The sequence below is a fragment of the Papio anubis genome, chromosome 5 (genome assembly GCF_008728515.1).
Source record: "Papio anubis isolate 15944 chromosome 5, Panubis1.0, whole genome shotgun sequence".
NCBI classification, from domain to species: domain Eukaryota; kingdom Metazoa; phylum Chordata; class Mammalia; order Primates; family Cercopithecidae; genus Papio; species Papio anubis.
Window position 1 is genome coordinate 53523426 of NC_044980.1, and position 16061 is coordinate 53539486.

At 40.5% G+C, this 16061-nt stretch overlaps 1 long non-coding RNA gene across 1 annotated transcript; it reads right to left on the reverse strand.

Moving 5' to 3' along the window:
* Window positions 1-245: 245 nt before the first annotated feature.
* LOC103885115 lies at window positions 246-10360 on the reverse strand. Its single transcript, XR_648019.4, has 3 exons — window positions 10303-10360; window positions 9987-10112; window positions 246-489 (listed from the first exon to the last, which is right to left on the reverse strand). It is a non-coding gene; the product is annotated as an uncharacterized LOC103885115 (long non-coding RNA).
* Between the last annotated feature and the right edge of the window lie 5701 nt (window positions 10361-16061).

The following is a 16061-nucleotide window of genomic DNA, read 5'->3' on the forward strand; positions in this document are numbered from 1 at the left end:
GGGAATGGGGGTTATATGGAAAATTGGAAAAACGAATACTCAATGAGGACAATTGAAGACAGGGGTGTCTTTGGCTGACTGGAGAGCAGCTCATATTAGAAGAATGAAAGGGTCTATGTAAGCAAAAGAAAAAAGAAAGGTCTTTATAAGGAAGGTAAGGTAAACACTACAATATACCAAAAACCAAGGAACTCCTGACATCTTAGATAGACTTAGATGTTGTGACACAGAGTGCTAAAAGTAAATTAGGCAGCTCAAAATTGATTTCTTTTCCATAAAACTCTAAGCTGATATTGTAGCTTTTCTTCTCAAAGTTGTCAAGAGTCCAGGCTTCAGTGCGTGTCTTCCAACTCACAATGTCTACCATCTTGTCCAACAAGAAGAAGGAATTGGAAAGGAGAGGGTACACACTTCCCTTTGGAGGCACAACCCAGATATTGCATAGTACACTTCTTCTGTATCCAGTGACACACAAAGCTGCAAAGGAAGCTGAGAAATAGGGCTTCTGTTAGCTATATAGCCAGCTAGAACTTCTGTTCATATGTAAAAAGGAAAGAACGAAGATTGGAGGATAACTAACCCTCTCTGCCACATTTAGTGTGGTGTGACTAGGCTACTACAGAAATTCTCGAGGAAAGAGTGCTACTGTCTCACAGAATGAGGGTGAACAAGAGCGTCTTCTCCAGAGGAAGTCTGAAGCAAGATAGCCAGTGCCTTCCTAGGAAACATCATAGTTACTGACGTGCACAGTCCTTTCATATGGGATTAAAGGCATATGAGTGAATGCAAGGTGACATTGCACCACCAGTCTCCATTCACCCAACCCCTGCCCCAATTCACAGCCTGCAGTGAGAGCCTTTGGAGCACTTCAGAGTTCTGCATCTGGTCACCCAGGTCCAGGTTCAAATCCCAGTTCTCCAGTCAACCACCTGTGTGCACTTGAGCAATTTACCCTTTCTCCCTGTGCTTCCTGCAATAGTTTGAATATTCAACCTCTCCAATCTCAAGTTGAAATTTGATCCCCAATGTTGGAGGTGGGGCCTAATGGAGCGTGTTTGGGTCATGGGGCAGATCCCTCATAAATAGATTATTGCCCTCTCTCCCTTTAGGATGGGGGGGGGTTCTCACTTTGTTCCCAAGACAGCTGGTTGTTAAAAAGAGCCTGGCACCACCTTCCTCTCTCTATCTTGCTCCCTCTCTTACCACGTGATTTTTGTACTTGCCAGCTCTGCTTCACCTTCCACCAAGAGGGGGAGCTTCCAGAGGCCCTCATCAGAAGTGTATGTTGGTGCCATGCTTTTTGTACATCCTGCAGAACCATAAGCCAAATAAATCTCTTTTCTTTATAAATTACTCAGTGTGAGGTATTCCTTTTCAGCAACACAAACAGACTAAGACACTTCCGTTTCCTTGTCTATAAAAGAGATGGTAGTAGTGCCTACCTCATAAAGGTTGTTCTGAGGATTAAATGAGCTAATGCACATGTATGTTGGAAGGTAGTTAAAAATAAAACTTTGGGTAGTTCAATGCATACCTTCATCAATAAACGTTGATAAAATATAAAACCATCTAACAATGGAACTCTCCAATTGTTTAAAATCCATCTGAGGAATTCCCAGTTCCACCAATGACCATGGAAACACTTGCTATGATGGTTATAATTGGCATCCACAGGAGCATTATCAATAAACCTATGTTTTAACACCCAAGCTGCTCTTAATATCCTGGCTTACACTGCCACCCGACCCGAAGCATCTGAATAAAACCCTGAAAGAATAAGCACCTATATCACTTATACCTTTCCCACAAATCCCAGCAGCTTGCTGCGTTTGTTAAGAATCTACAAAAATAATTCTCAGAGGTAGAGGAGGAGGATAGAGATCCCCTTAAAGGAACTTCTCAGAATCATCTGGGGTGCTTTTCAACTGCATACTATATAATTGCCCCAGAGATTATAATCCCCATTTACCCACTCACTAATGACATGTTGGAGACAGCTCCTACCAGCTCACAAGAGCAGATTGTACACATCTTTTTCCAACTTTGTATGCAGTGACATCCCATTGGTAGCTTGAAATCAGATACAGTGTGGTTATTTATAACATAGAACATAGAACATAGAACACTCCTCTCTGAAGAGGTTTTTTTTTTTTTTTTTTTTGAGACGGAGTCTTGCTCCATTGCCCAGGTTGGAGTGCAGTGGTACGATCTCAGCTCACTGCTGCAAACCCCGCCTCCCGTGTTCACGCCATTCTCTTGCCTCAGCCCCCTAAGTAGCTGGGACTAGGGGCACCTGCCACCACGCTGGGCTAATTTTTTTGTATTTTTAGTGGAGAAGGGGTTTCACCATGTTAGCCAGGATGGTCTCAATCTCCTGACCTCGTGATCTTCCCACCTCAGCCTCCCAAAGTGTTGGGATTACAGGCGTGAGCCACCGCGCCCGGCCAACACAACTTTTCTATGGCTCACTATGCTGTTTCTGATCGTCTTTGTGTCTTCTTGCTTTTTTTCTCCAGTGCTGATTCTCCCGATATTTTCCCAGTCCAAATTCTTGACTTGCAACCTAGTTATTATCATCATCTCTCCTTTCACAGAGCTTTTTGTGTAAAGTCACATCACAGGTCTAGGGCAGTCTGAAGACTGGTAGTTTTTGTGCTATGTCAGGTCATGTGGCTGGAACATTGCTGGTCCTAGTGGAACTACTACTTGGGGCTCCTTTTTTCAGTGGGGCAGGTTTTTCAAAGGGACTGAAGATGTCACACAATGGCTGTCTGCCATAAACATTGTTTTCAATGAAAACTCTCATGGCTCCAGCAATTTCTTGTCCCACATGTATTACATTAATCTGACATAAGAATGATTGATGACTCATTCACTTTATGATATTTCCTATTTGTGATCTATTAAGTTTTTTAAAGAAAAATATGCAGGTGGAATAGAGAAGATTATATTTCTTTACTCTCAAAGGAACATCATTGCAAGAAAGAGAATGCCATGAGATTTTTAGAGAGTGTGGGTGAAACCTCCTCTAACCTTGGTCTAGATTGTCAATTCCACTTAGCCAATCTCTTCCTTGGTATGTAAGTGGGCACTGAATAGGGAAGTGACCAGGACTTATGCATGGACACTGCCACCACCTGTTCAGTCAGTCACATCAGCCAAGCAATCTATCGAAAATGGATAAAATTACAATGACCCCAAACCATAGTGTAATCTGTTCCCTTATGGGTGCTTCTCACCTTGGGGCAGTTTGCTCCTGTCTTCATGACATCATGTGGCCAGGAGGCAGCATAACATGGAAGGGGTAGGAAAGCAAGGTTGGGTATTGCAGGAGCTGGCTTGAATTTTATTCCGATGGTTTTCTACGCACAACTGCCTCCATATCTTGTTTTAGGGGCAGAAAAGATACCACTTGGGAAAAACATTCTTTCCTTTTGAAAATGACTTATCTGAAGAATAATACTTACAGTGTTTGAAAAGTCAGCCATTTCAAAAGGTTTACTAGAGTTTCCTCCTTGACCCAGTTTTAAGTCCTCTGCTGTGTTTTCTATTTCAGCCTTTAAGATTTAGGTTGCTATTAAATGCCTTCAGTTTTAATTTGCTCCAGAGGCCAAAGCCCCAGCATCTGGTCCACAGCCAGTGACAGGAAGACCTAAATTGCTCCACTTGTCCTTAGCATAACTAGTATCCCACTTCTCAGTAAGGCAACCAGCTTCAAGCCCTGCATTCTAAATGGGAGCTCATCCTTATACAGTGAGAGAATAAATTTCTGTGAACTTGTGTTCTACACCTCTATTTATACATCCACATGTTTTCTGCTTCCTTTTAAGATAACAAAAATCTGTAGCAGAAACCACAAATTGCCTAAATGACCTCATTTTTAATTTGTTTATTTCTTTCAGATTGTATTTAAAGAGTTAAACAATGGGAGAACAGGAGAAGATGCAGATGGAAATTTCAGATTTGCGGTTTTAAATGCAAAACAACAAAAAATATCTGGGCAAATAACTGACTGGTAATAAATGATGGCTAAATGCCCAAGGATATCTTATGAATCATTTTATACAGACTTATGTTTTTGAATTCTTGCTTTAAAGTAAAGAAGTATTAGAGCAAATTTATTTTAAAATAAACTCTAAAAATCTGGAATTACTTTAACTTTTTCATATCACCTGGTGAATTATTTAAACTGTAATCCCTTGCTATTCAAGGTATGGTCTGTGGACCACCAGCTTCATATTAATGTGGGAGCCTGCCACAAATTCAGAATCTCAGTTTCCAGCTCAAAATTACTGAATCTGAACGTGTATTTTAAAAAGATGTCCAGGTGATTCTTAGGAACTTTAAACTCAAGAAGCACTGGCCCAACTACTTTGTTAGTTGTTATCCTAACAACCTGGTCACATTATTTCAATTGAATAGTTGCTTTTTTGGTTTTTGTTTTTTTGAGACGGAGCTTCACTCTTGTTGCCCAGGCTGGAGTGCAATAGCTTGATCTCAGCTCACTGCAACCTCTATATCCCGGGTTCCAGCAGTTCTTCTGCCTCAGCCTCCCAAGTAGCTGGGATTAAAGGCATGGGCCACAACACTCCCCTAGCTTTGTATTTTTAGTAGAGATGGAGTTTCTCCATGTTGTTCAGGTTGGTCTTGAACTCCCAACCTCAGGTGATCTGGCTGCCTCAGTCTCCCAAAGTACTAGTATTACAGGCTCGAGCCACCGCGACCAGCTTTGAATAGTTTTTTATCCAGTCCGGTTGCTCATTGCTCAGTGGTCTGCTGGGCAAACTGAACCCAGCTTTTCAGCTTAACCATAATAGCTGAGCACAATATCTCCAGCCTGTTTCTGACCTTGCCTGTCATTACTCCCTCCATACACATGTTTATCTCAAGCCAGACTGGGCTATTTTATCCATCCTGTGAGTGTGTGTGCCTGATCACACAGTTACAGGGTACTTGCCTTTTCTTATGCCATCCTTTCTGTCTGGCCTTCCCTTCTTTCCTTTCTTCTGTGCATGTTGATATCCTACCCAATATTCCAGGACTCTGTCAAATGGTACATCCTTTGGGAAGCCTTTCCATAAATGCATGGGATTCCTCCCTGTCTTTGAAATCCTATGATATTTTATAGCTCTTTTGTGGTGTTTTTCTAAATGTTTCACTTGTAGAGTGCTTCTCTGAGCTGCTACCCCTGCTCCATATTGTAAACTCTTTGAAACAACGGCTATACCTTAACTCATAATTGTTCTTCCCAAAATTACGGGTTTAGTGCCCTGTGCATAATGGGTAGGTAATTATAATTTGTGAATATAAAATAATCCTATACTAAGCCTCACATATGAGGAGGACAATGCTGATTATCACTGTACACATTGTGATCAGGGCTTGTAAAAGCTGAAGAACATGCTCTTGTTCAGTTTCCTTTTTGAGTAATTATTTCAGTTGCAAAAGACAGGAATGAATTCTTTGGCCTTAGAGTGTCATGAGGCTAATTGGCCTAGTATGCATTTAATTCATGGTTGGTCTTCATTAATGTGGGGTGCCAACCAGGATAAACAACCCAATATGTGAATCTTTGTTCTGCTAATTCCTAGATTCATCCCCTTAAGCAAGTAATTGAGCTTTCTAAGCCTCAGTTTTTCCTATAATAAAATAGGACACAGGAGGTGTTTATCATAGTGTCTGGCACACGAAGAGCACTAAATAAACAGTAACTATTTTGATGATTTTAAAGATCATGATAATTGTGATTGGATTAATATGACCACCTATTATCATAAAAAATTAAACTACTAGATCGTAAGAGAGTATCTGAAACTGCAGAGGTAATTTCTCACGCTCTGTGCTGGGGACAGGAGCGGACAGATGTAGTCCTCTGTGAGATACTTCTCACATGCATTTGGAGGATGGAATTATCCCCAAATGATAAAGTGCTATTCATTCAAACGTGGAAAAATAATTATTTTCTTCTCATATCAAATATCACCTACAGTCACCAATAATTTTAAAGCAAGAGAAATTTGTATGGAATAAAGTAAATAAAATTTACCGTCATCATCTTGAATTTTGAAAAATAATGAAGGTAAAAGAGAAAAATATAGATTATAACATTATGAACATAACTGCTTTTCACTTGCAACATTGTCATGGTGATAGAGGACCCAGTAGGTAGAGGAAAATCTTTTTCTTTCTTGCTTGGCTTGTTCTGTCACTTGTCATGTTGGAAAAAAGCAGCATACTTGTTAGCACAGCAATATTAACATAGAAATCTTGATTATGTTAATTGATTTCTACTTTCTTGAAACATCCATCATTGACTAATTTTCCCATAATTGACATCTTGATTTTTAGAAATTTTTTTTTCCTCCAACTTTGTTCATTCTCTTTGACCTCAGATCTTTGGTTAACTGAATAATATTCTCATCTTTCATGTTTGTTACATTATTATTAACATCTCCAATTATTTAAGTACATTATTTTCTATTTCTCATAAAATCAAGGACTCTACTTTCCTTTGGTCTTTCTTTAATTTGTTTCTTGTAAAGTACACAAAATCCAAAAAAAAGGAATCAGATATTTTTTCTGGCAGTTCTCATCAAGAGAAGTCTCACATTATCACTGCCATTGGAGAAACTCAGAAGTTTGTAGGAAAAGTGAAGCCAGTGTGATCTTACTGGGTCTAAGTAGGTGGGATTAGGAAATTCTGTGGACTTCTGGAAACCTATTTTTCCCCTGCTTACTACACAATTCTTCCTTTCATAAGAGCATCTCATTTCCCTTTGGAGTGCTAGTCAAAGAGTAAAAAGTAATCTAAGAGTTAGTCTAAGTGTAAAAACTCTTAGACATTGTGATCAAGTGGGGTTGACCTCACTCTCTCTGGAGGGGCCCAGATCTAACCAATGGAACTCTTGGATAGAACTTTCTCTGAATCCACTGTGAAAGGCACTTTTCCAGCTGAAGTGACTAAGCAGGTAAGCTGCAAGCTGCAGCTGCTATTGTCTAACCTGTCACCAGAAGAGAACTCACTGCAGATGAGCCACACAGAGAGAGGCAAAGCAGAGATGGAGTGGGAGTGACCAAGGCCTTATGACTTATTGGGTTCAAAATCAGGCTTGTTATTTCCATGAGCCATTTAAGTTGTTGGCTTAAGTCACTTTGAATTGTGTTTCTGTCATTGTGAGCTGAACTAGTCCTATCTGGTGCAATTAGTTTTTATTCATTCATAGCTACCTGTGGCATGGAAGATTAAGGGGGGAATTGAGACCTTTTGAAATCTCCATGTGGGTTTTATTATATAGGAACCCTAGGAGAGTCTGGTTTTACTTCAATTGTATAGAGTTGGACCCAGTTAAGTACAGTGGTAAGGGCAAGAGCTTTGGGAACAAAAAATACCTGTTTTCAAGTTCTACATCTCCAGCTCTGTGGCCTTGGGCACATTACTTAACCTCTCTGACTCTTGCTTTCTTCACACATAAATATGGTTGTAAGAATCAAATGTGATGCTGTGTAAAGGGCTTGGCATGTGAACAAGCCAAGGGTGAGGGGGATAGGGTGGTGAAATTCTAGGAGTGTATTAGAGAAAACAGTGTCCCAATTGATGGGAAGGAATTTGTAGCCTCCTGAGACAGAAGGAACCACAGTGGTGACCTCAATGTAGAGAGCAATTTACAACCCTTGTGCTCATAGAATGCATACACTGTTGAAACCTGTGACCTTCAAACACCCAACCTGACCATGTCACTCCACTTTTTAAAATCCTTTAACCTCTACTTATTGTCCACATTTCTGAACATGAGTTATAAATAAAACCCTTCCGGATCTAACACAGAGCCACTGCTAACCCTGACTCACTTCTGCCTGTCACTTTGGCCTCATCTCTTAAGCAAGAGTCTCACCTTCCAACCCTCTAGCCACAGTGGATTTCTTTTACGTCTTCAAAGGCCATAAAGCTTTCTTTCCTTTGGCCCTGTTACTTGAAAGTTTTCTCAGAAGCTCCCAGATAGAGATAAAAGAAAATGGAAAATGCCTACTTTTGTGCAGGTGTGAGCAATTCTCTTCGGAAGCATTCCCTGACCACATCTAAGCTAAGCATTCCTTTAGCATCCTGTCTTTTTCCCTTCCACAACACTTACCAAATGCTATTTTTATAATTGCTTGTTGCATTGTCTAACTTGATCTCTAGGCCATTAGGTCTCAATATTTGTAGGAATTACAGTCACTTAGGGAACCAATTAAAAATGTAAAATTTGGGGGATCCAGTCCCAGAGATCCTGTTTCAGCTACTCTGGGCTGTAGGAATCAGTCTTTTTAATGTAGGTTAAAGGCATGGGGTTCCGGGTTTGAGTCACGGCTTAGCTGTTTTATAATAGTATGATCTTGGGCAAGGTAATTAGCTTCTGTTGTCTCAGTTTTCTCATCTGTAAAGTGGGGATAATAATAATAGGTCAAATATATGGTTTGTCTGAGAATAAAATTATAATCCATGTAAAGCACTTAGTTCAGTGACTGGCATATAATATGCCCTTAATACATGTTATCATTCATGACTTCTTTGATGCAGGTGGTCATCCGACCACACCTTGAGAGACACTGCACTAGATGGTGGGTGCTTCAAGGTCAGCCAGCAATCAGGTCTGTCTTGCTTACTTGAGTCTCCAGAACCTGGCACTGTGCCGGTCACAATAGGAGTCACTCAATCAATTCTCTTCCGACTCCACTGAGTACTTATGATCTGCCCCAGTCATCTGGCACCTCTTCAAATGTTATTGTATATTATATATTATTCACTGTTTTGTGGTCTATCACTTGTCTATCATCCAACTCAGAAACATCCCAAAGGCAGAGAATGTGTCCAATGCTCTTTGGTGTCTCCACCCAACAGGGCTTTCCATCGTGCTTTTTCATGGAAACAGAGCTAAGCTCATCATTATACCTGGGGTCATCACACATCTGACCCTGCTGGAGAACACAGACCTTGCAGCACCCAGCATCTTTCTCCACATACTCTAGGGCATTGAATTCTCAACCTTTATTCACCGCAACATGCCCAGAGGCAGAGACACACTACATTATCCTTAGTAACACGAGCCCTTACTTCAGCATCTCAGTGGTAGGTGGCAGCGGTCTGCTGATAAATGTTTTAAAAAGCAGCTCTTCAGGCTGGGCACAGTAGCTCACGCCTGTAATCCTAGCACTTTGGGAGGCTGAGGTGGGCGGATCACAAGGTCAGGAGATCGAGACCATCCTGGCTAACACGGTGAAACCTCATCTCTACTAAAAATGCAAAAAAATTAGCCAGGCGTGGTGGCGGGCGCCCATAGTTCCAGCTACTCAGGAGGCTGGGGCAGGAGACTGGCGTGAACCCGGGAGGTGGAGCTTGCAGTGAGCTGAGATCATGCCACTGCACTCCGGCCTGGGCGACAGAGCAAGACTCTGTGAAAGAAAAGAAAGGGGAGGGGAGGGGAGGGGAGGGGAGGAGAGGGGAGGGGAAGGGAGAACTCGTGCTGCCAGGGTGCTTGAAGGTGCCTGGGGGTTCCAAAGGCTCTTTCTGACTCCTGGGCTGTGTGCGGCCCCACTGATTGAATTTTGTGAGTTTTCACTAGACCCACCTTTAGACTAAGATTCCCATTGACAACACTTGAGTCTCAATTCCTCAGTCCATATTAACGAAAGTGATCAAATGCTTAACTAACTAGAACGTGGGAAGAAAGGAAGGAAAGACTTGGGGGAGAGAGAAAAAATAGGCAAGAGTACAGGCCCTGGAAGGAAAATTCAAGTAGTTTCCAGATCTCGGTCATGAGTAGAGGCTCTACCAGCATGTCTGTCAAGCAAGACCTTTGAATTTGAGACACCTGGATAAAAGTGGTCAGCAGTAATTGAAAACAAAGAATAAAAAGGTAAGAGTATGCTTGTTTTTTAAACTATTCCAAAATAACAACTATATTTTTAATACATTTTATTATTACTTTTAAGATCTCCAAAATTCTTACTTGGTCTTCTCAGTCTTCTTCATTGAACTCACAGATCAGTTTTATTCTATTTTGTCATATCTTGTCATCCTGAAAATGGTGGCCTCTCAGATTAAAGACACTGCTTTTTATAATCTGGTTAAAATTCTGAAAAACAGAAAAAGAAATATTCATTTGTTTCATGCCTCAATCCTTCTTCCCATTCAATTCATCCCCAAACTAGGAGCTCAGAACAAAATTTGTTCAGTATTTTAGAGATACTACTGCAGTGAGGATAGAAAGTTCTCTCACACCCCAGAGTCATTCCTAGTTCAAAATAACATTGTTTTTTCTTTACAAAATTTATTTTTCTTTCCTTTTGGTCACTCCATGCCAACTCCTCCTGCTATTCAAAGATTGTATGCCATCATTTGAAATGCAGCCTGCACCACTAGTGAGCACTGTCTCTTGAAATCTCTCTAGTGGGCTGTCACGAAAAGAGGATCCCTGATGAGGCTGAGCACAATATCTCTGGCTACAGTGAGTATAGAGATTACCATGGCAACATAAGCAGGGCTAAGAAGAACATTGTGCCCTCATGGAGTGATGCTGCAGAAAGGGTCTTGGGCCCTCAAACTCATCCTTCTCTACATCCTATTAGGCCTCTCACCTCCTTTTGCTGTTGGAAGCTACCTTCTTCCTCTTAATATTTAGACTGCATTCAGCACACTGAGAAATGCTACATATAAAACAGATATATCTATGAATCACCAGCTACTCACCTGAGAATCCCTAAAACATTATATGTATGATTAAAATGGAGCCTTAGGATAAACGGGAAATCCAAGAATTTTAAATTATTTTCCCAAGTGCCAATCTTCTAATCATTGAAGTAAATAAATAAAAGGTAGCAAGACCTTAGATTTTGTGTGACATAGCATCATGCTATAAAACACATCTCAATGTTTTATATACATCATTAAAATTCTAAGGGCTATTAAAATTTCTTGTTATAGTAAAGAATGAACTGTGATTAGGTGTAAACGAACAGAGCCAACCACTTGAGATGAAATCTTTAAAACCTAGCATGATTTGCTTCCTTCGTAAAAGTTATACTCTCTCCTTTGCCTCAGGGAAAGTAAAAAATCCTAAATTGGCAAATTAAACTCAAAAACATCAGTTCTTTTTATTCAACCTTCTAGGTTGGTATGAGACATGGTATGGTATTGTGTTAACACTTCACTGTGTATGTAACCAAGGTCAAGTTAATAACTTAGCAATTTAGGAGAATGAGGAAACGTTGGTAAGTTCTCTAGCCAGGAGAACTGGGTTGCAACTATGGCATTGTCACTAACTCACCATATGAGTCTGAGCAGATTAATCACCACAACTCACATTCCCCAAACGTTAAATTAAGCTAACAGTCTTGCTCCCTTGTTTACCTTCCACAGTGGTCCTCAGCATTTTATTCCTCAAGGTCATAACTGTGGACAACAGCCATGCCTTGGATACACTCCCACAAATCAAGATGGCTCTCTGGAGGATGCAAGTTAGGGTGCAGTTTATACTCAGTTCCTCCAACTGCCACTAACTCTTCTCTTGCTGATTCAGATTTATCAGTGTGGCAGGCAGCTGCCTCTAAGGTGACCCCCAGTGATCCCCACCTCCCGGTAGTGATACCATTGCACAATCCTCTCCTCTTTGGTACAGGCTGTACCTAATGACTCTCTTTTAAAACAGAATACAGAAAAAGTGATGGTATATCCCTTCTGAGACTACATAATAAGAAGTTGCTCACTACATCTTGTTCACCCTTTCTTGCTCTCTCTTACTCATTCCGAGGGAGCCAGCTGTCATGTTGCTGGTTGCCCTGTGGAGAAGTCCATATAAAAATGAACTGAGGGAAGCCTTCAGCCAAAGAAGTGAGGCCCTCAAAGCCCACTAGGAGCTAAATTCTGTCAACAAGCACGTGAGTGAGCTTGGAAGCAAATCCTCCTGCTCCCACAGTCAAACCTTCAGATGAGACTACAGTTCTGGCCAATACCTTGATTGCAGGCTTATAAGACACTTTGGGGGGCAGATGTACTCAGCTAAGCAATGCATAGATTTCTGACCCACAGAAACCATGAGATTGCAAATGGGTGTTGTTTTAAACCACTTAGTTTTGAAATAATTTATGTGCAGCAATAGGTAACTAATAACCAATATGGTCAGAAACCATGGTAGAGAATATTTGCCTTCAAATAGCATTTTTTCAAATGTCTGTGTATCAATCCACTCTAATGGTTATGACTCAATTTAGTGATCTAGTGAGCTTCGACCAGAATCTTTTGGGGACATGGAATGGAATGGAATAGAATTGAATTTAAAAAGCAGAACTCATTGTTAAGAATAAATAATATTGTCTTGTGAAACTTTTATTTCATAAGTATATTTCACATGCTAGGTCATGATGTATATTTCTTACTATGAGTTGTCCAAAAATGTTTGAATGGCACAACCCTAAATGACAATTATAAACATCAAATGAGAAAATCAGTTGAACTATCTTCCCTTCTGCTTGGCCAAATTCAACCACGTTTTAAGTCTTAGTAAGATTTTGCTCAAGTCTCACCCTTCTTTAAAGCCTCCCTTCACATTCTAGCCCACTGGTTTTCTCCACCTCCTCTTGGAATATAAGTCCTACAAGAATCCAGTGTCAGTGGTGCACTGCCTTGTGATAAGTTACATTAATCTGCATTATTATCTGTAATTGAGCATAGAATGTATATTTCTCCTAAAATGGATGGCAAGAGCCTTGAGAGAGAGGGCTGTGTTTTCATTTCTCTATATCCTGCATAGGATATATTGTGTAAGTATAAAACATGTAACTAAGAGGCATTTGGACCATCTTTCATGATGGAGATTTACTGTGAAAGAGCACAGGAATGCAAGATAGCACTGCAATTGTCTCTTTGTGGTAGGCTGAAAAACAGTCCCCCAAAATATATCTCTGCCCCAATCACTGGAAAGTGTAAATGTTACTATGTTACTTTGTATGGAAACAAGACCTTGCCATATAAAATTAAGTTAAGGATTTTGAGATGGGGAGAGTTTCCTGGAATGTCAGGGCGGGCCTTAAATGTGATTACATGTATTCTGATAAGAGGGAGGGAGAGGGAGATACAACACAGACAGAAGAGAAGAAGCCAAAGCAATCACAGAGGTAGAGATCAGAGTAATGCCGCACAAACTAAGACATGCCGGTGGCCACCAGAAGCTGGAAGAGGTAAGGAAGGATTTCTCTCCTAGTGCCTCTGGAGAAGTGCAGTCCTGTTAACACCTTGATTTCAACCCAGTGATGCTTACTGATTTCAGCAATCTGGACTGCAAAACTGTGAGAGAATAAATTTCTGTTGTTTTATACCACCAAGTTTGTGGTAATTTGTTCCAGCAGCTACAAGAAATAATATACCTCTCAATACCATTTTTGCCTTTGAGTCCTAGAACATCCAACATTACAATGTGCTGTGTGAATTAACGTTCAACAATGTTTTTTCACATCTTTTTTGGAAAATAACCTGAAATGCAGTGGCCAACTTTCTGCCTAAGAAGATCAGACTGGGTTGCTTTGTTGCCATGTAATATGGAATATCCTCAGTGGGCAGTACTCTTGACAAATTATCTTGAAGGCAGCTGGACTCTTTTATATCCTTACCATTTGTAGTGACTTTGGGGTCCTGCCAATCTTGATCAGGTTACCTAAAAGCAGAGCCTAACACAGGGATTCTTGTTCAAATAAGTGATTGGGGAATGCTCTCAGGAGTCGGGGGAAAACTAAGCCAGGTATGGTCTTGGCCAGAGACTAACTTCAGTCTGATCCTCCAGAAAGGCTTGAACCACAAAGTTAATCCCACCTTGAGTCAAGGGGAAAGCCTTTGTCTACCTACCTTATCACTCAGAGATTGGGAGATTCGCATGGGAGTGGAAGGGTAAAGTGACAGGGGATCATGGCCTCCCAGGAAAAAAAAATAGGGACTTCTTATAGGAAATGATAATAAAAGAAAACCACAAATGCAAAGCATGATATAAACAATTAATGAATTTAGCCAGTATAAGATACTGTCAGGATAAATTTAGATTAATCCTGATGTGTTGGCCAAATGGCCGTCAATGAGCATTGTTTATCAACTCCGATTTGAGCTTGGTTCCCTCAGCCTGTGGCATAGAATGACAGCCTGGAAAATCCCAATCAGGTTGCAGAACCACACATGACCTCAGTAGAGTATCAGTGGAATAATGCTCAACTCAGATAATACCTTCAAAAGGCATTACATACAGGTGGAGGTGGCTACATATTCTTTGCTGGGTTTCTAGTCTTCACCTGCCATGGAGGGACCCCTCGGTGGTGAGGGTCATGAACTCCCACAGTGGCTGCTTTGCTGGGACTCCTCCATGGCAGGTGAAGTCTATATATCCAGCAAAGCAGCTGCTGTGGGGATTTGTGACCACATTAAAATTCTTATTTGAGTCAAGGATGAGAGACATGATCCAAACATGGCCTACACGGAGCCAGGCTGTTTTGTTTGTTCCTTAGGCAGACAGAGTGAAACAGCAAAATATCTAAAGAAGTGCAAATTCCACCCTTCATGTGGTGGTAATGTGTGACCTGCAAGGCCTAGATTTTGATCATTTAAATCCAACACTTCTGAGCAACTCCTTGAAACTTAGAACATTTCTCATGAATTTTCCAAACATTTCCAAAACATGCTAGACTGCCACATTTGTTGAAGTCAGCTAGGAGTAAGGGCCAGAGCAGAAGTGGGGGACAGTGGAGAAATAAAGCCACTGCCTCAGAGAGGTGAGCCGCAACTGCCCAGTGCCCATGACCCCAGCACAGAACCCCCTCGGCTCTGTTCCTAACCAGTGTTTACTTACCACAGATATTCTTGAATTTCCCTTACTGGTAAGAGATACATGAAAGAGAGACAAACAGACAGAGAGGGATAAAGAAAGAGGAGGTCAGAGAATGACCAAACTAACATTGCATTCTTTTGTGTTTAAAGGACATTTAAAAACAAAACATCAAAAAATCATTCATTATCATCATTATTTCACAAATAAAAGCCATTTGAATACGCACAAAAAAGAAAGCACATAATGCCAGAATAAAGGGTAGTCCTTTAAGATGAATGGATTTAGTTTTAGAAAAAACTTATTACATTGGCTTACATTTTCATTTTGCCTTCGTCTGCATTCTAAGTGCTCTGACAACCACAGTTAACAGTTGAACCCGTTTAAGCTCATGCCTCCTGTCATTCTCATACAAACTGAAAAGAGCTGGGCTCCTTCTGGTCCAGCTTAAATCAAGAACAAATTATCTACCTGTCCCAAATAAAGGATATCATCCAAAGTTCATGGAAACCTTTAAATCATTCCCAATTTCTAGTTATTTGAATTCCCTAGCCAATTTCTCTTTATCAATAGGATTGCTAGGGGCAGTTTCAATAACCTACAAACTAAAGTGTAACTTTTAATGTAAGTGCTTCTGTCATTTAATAGTTTAAAAAATAAAGTTGAAGGCAGAGTTTGTTCAACATTTACTGAGTGCCTAATTATATGTCAGGTAATGTGCTACAATATGGGAATATGTACATGCATTTTTCCCTGTTTTTCAAATTCAAGTATTATTTAGATACAATAAAATTTAGCCCCTTTCAGCATACAATTCCAGAAGTTTTGACAAACACATAAGTTATATAATTATCACCACAATGAAGACACAGAACATTTTCATCAGCCCCAAAATCCCTTTCGCCCCATGTAGTCAATTCCTAACCCTACTTACAGGCCCTGGAAACCACTGATCCATCCCTGTAGCCTTTTACAGAATATATAATTGTATTTATAATTATTTACATAATAATCTTCCAGAATTCCCCATTAGTGTAATCATGCAGTATGTAGCCTTTTGACTCTGGCTTCATCCACTCAGCAGAGTGCATCTAACATTCTTCTGTTGTTGCTTGGATCAATAGTTCCTTCCTTCTTACTGCTGAGTACAGCATGGTTTGTTTATCCACTCCCTGGTTGAGGCACATTTGGGTTGTTCCCATTTAGGTAGTAGAGAAAATATAA